The sequence below is a fragment of the Myotis davidii genome, unplaced genomic scaffold (assembly GCF_000327345.1).
Source record: "Myotis davidii unplaced genomic scaffold, ASM32734v1 scaffold30, whole genome shotgun sequence".
In the NCBI taxonomy this organism is placed as follows: Eukaryota; Metazoa; Chordata; class Mammalia; order Chiroptera; family Vespertilionidae; genus Myotis; species Myotis davidii.
Genome location: NW_006282874.1, coordinates 3,765,402 through 3,768,433, shown reverse-complemented (window position 1 = coordinate 3,768,433; position 3,032 = coordinate 3,765,402). Strand labels below are relative to the sequence as shown.

The following is a 3,032-nucleotide window of genomic DNA, read 5'->3' as shown; positions in this document are numbered from 1 at the left end:
AGATGTACATTTATACAGTGGAATATGACTCCACCATAAAAAGAATGAAATCTTGCCATTTGTGACAACATGGATGAACCTAGAAAACATTATACTAGGTGAAATAAATCATACAGAGAAGACACATCCCTTCACCTTATCTGCTTGCATGTTGTCACCCAGAATTCTCTGCATTGGGGAGAACTGTAGGAAGAAGTGCTGACTTTGGAGGGTGTCAAACTAAAACAAACCAAAAGCAGCTCTGCCCATTTCTCAAACCTAGTCTGAACATTTCTCTCTCCGACCATAGTATTGTTATTGCCGGAGTTAGCTGGTTAATACTAATAAAGGGGAAAAGCAAAGGGGAGGCCAGACACTATAAGCATGGTCACCTGGGAACCACAAGTCGGGGAGGGGTTTGCAGGGAGGGGACTTGGCTGTCAGTCTAGCCTGGGGAACAATGGGTTGGCTAGGAGGTGACCCCATCAGAAGCATGTGAAATCCTGAAGAGTTAATTGGTTTGAAGAAGCTACTGGTTAAAACCCCAGACAAAGAGTTCCCTCTCTCTTGTTCGCTCTTGTTCTCTTTCTCTCTTGCTCTGTGACCTGCACTTGGCCGTGTGCTCCCTGTAAGGGTTCGGGGCACAGGAGACAAAGTCAGAGAGTTCAAGAGCCAGGCAAATCACAGGTGGCACTTTAATCTGCACCCCTGGGCGAGGTACACGGACCCCAAAGAGCGGGGCCAGTGAAGTCGCTCCGAGAAGGAGTGGAGGCATTTTTTATACAGCTGTGCAGTGAGAGCTGGGGAGCATGAGCTGTGGGAGTTTTCGCTGTGGGTCCCTCACGGCGAAGGAAGGAGCCAGCATCAGTGTCGCCATCTATCTGGTGCACTTGAAAGGGCGAGGGCCACGCCCTCCATCTTGCCCCGAATCTGCCATGTTGGGGCAGCAGCCATGTGTTCAGGAAAGCACCTTCTTCCCAGAAGCCCAAGATTCTGCTAGCCACGCCCAGGATTTTTTAAACTAACCAATGACAACCAAGGGACGTGTGCGCCATAGATGTGACCACATCCTGTGTAACAAGACCCGACTTGCACCTGGCCAACCGGCAGGCCCACAGTCATCTCCCCTCCCCTCACTCCACCCCCCTATTAAAACCCCTCTCCCCACAGGGTTTGTGCGCTCTCTCGGCCGCTTGCCGCCATAGGCAGTGTGGCTGACAGGGGCCCAAACTAGTTTGAACAAAGACTCTCTGCTTTTGCTTCGGACTCAGCTGGCTCCCTGGTGGTGGTCTTTTGGGGATCTTGAAATCTGGGCATAACACACTGACCTGTTAGGAATTCCAGGGAGGGTCCAGTATCTGTGTCACCATCTACCTCATGCATGCATTGGCTCCTGGACCTTCCTCCGACCTAACACTCCCCTATTCTCTCTCCATAGCCATGTGGCCTTACGCAGTCCCATGGCCCATCCTGTGCTGACCCCACACACAGTGGACCCAGCTGGGAACACAGCTAAGCCAGCCAGATGCTGACTGGACTGGACCTTAACTTGGAACAAAAATTCTGGGCAGTGGCCTTGGTCCTAGCCCTGATGAAGGCAAGAATGAACTTGTTCCATGGAAGATGGACAGAGATGGGACCTTGGAGAGCAACCCCTTAATTTTACATCATCAATAAAGCTCTCCACTCCATAAAACTCTATCCTCCTATGGGGACCTCAGGAAATTCTTTTCCTCGTGGCATCTCAAGAGCCCCACTTCCACTTATAACAGTATTTTCTTATTCACCCCCTGGCTCCTGGTTAGAACTTACCAGTTGTATATTGTCTTGTCTTATAGAGAAAGGCTCCAATGGGTTGAGCTCCTTCCAATCTCCAGAGTGCCTGAGGTCAGACAAAATCCAGAGAACAGAGAAGTGCAACTCCACTGGTCGTGTTTTCTTCCCACCAGCAGGTCCCGACTCAAGTTCCAGGGCAATACCCTGTAACAAGCAGCAGATGAGGCCCTCGCCTCCTCCAGACCAGGTCTGGGGCTGAGCTCTGGACCAGTCTTACCTCTCAAGTCCTTCTCAGCTGAGTGGAGACTAGAATCAGGCAGGGTTTCTATATAGACTGTATCTGCCAGGCTGTCTCACAGCACAATAGATAGTGACAGATCCTCCCTTCCCCCAACTGGTGGGTGGAGTATGACGTAACCTGTAGTCCAGAAATCCCTGAGTCACTAAGCATGTTGTTATGTCGGAGAGAGCCCAGGATCAGATACATGCAGACATGTGATGAGATAATGGACCTCCCAGGAATTTCTAACAGATCAGAGTGCCAGACACAGATACTGGCTTCTCCCTGAATCCACAACGACCCCCACACAGATACTGACTCCTTCCTGAATACCCTGCAGACCCCCTGTGGCAGAAACTTCCTCAGTTCATGTCCCCGCCCCTCACCCAACCACAGTATAAAAAAAGCACTCCCCTCCCTGTTGGCGTGAACCCACGGGTCCTGTCTTTGGGGTTCGTGGGTTGCCCGGGGACGCAGAATAAAACCTTTCCTTTCCTTTCTTTTCTGATTGACTCGGCTCTCTTGATTTTTCTACGCCGCCTCCTGAGCCACCTAAGCTAACATTTGGTGCCGAACCCGGGTGGCATGAGCACCCCATTTGGCCATTCCTCCACGGCTCAGGGTGCCCGCCTCTCCTTCCTCGTGGCCCAGAACCCATCAGGACCTCATCTCTTCAGCTTGGTAGCCTTTCCTGGTGGCAGCATTAGTGGTGAGTCCCGCCCTGCCCCCGTGCCAGTCCCACGTGGCTGCTCGCCCACCCGCGTCTCTGTCCGTAAAATGTGGCCGCGTCAGAAATTGCCTTTTCCGGACCCTTCCAGGAAGGGTCCTCCAGACCTCGGGAGGTAGTGGAGACATCCCTACCTCCCCCGGTCCCTCCATCTGTTCATAGCTGGGGTCAAATCACTAGGACGCTGGCCTTTGGCCTCCGCTACAGGCCACAGGTATCGAGCACGGGGAATCCAAATTCCAAACCTGACCTGAGCACAACTCTAGGGTG

At 52.3% G+C, this 3,032-nt stretch overlaps 1 protein-coding gene across 1 annotated transcript in view; it reads right to left on the bottom strand.

Moving 5' to 3' along the window:
* Positions 1–2,100, bottom strand: part of LOC102766280 (gasdermin-C-like) — a 46,094-nt gene extending 43,994 nt beyond the window's left edge. The window contains exons 1-2 of the mRNA XM_015561457.1: positions 2,033–2,100; positions 1,792–1,959 (exon numbers count right to left, since the gene is read on the bottom strand). The gene's annotated coding sequence lies outside the window, so the exon portion shown is untranslated. The remainder of the gene's footprint in view (positions 1–1,791; positions 1,960–2,032) is intronic.
* Between the last annotated feature and the right edge of the window lie 932 nt (positions 2,101–3,032).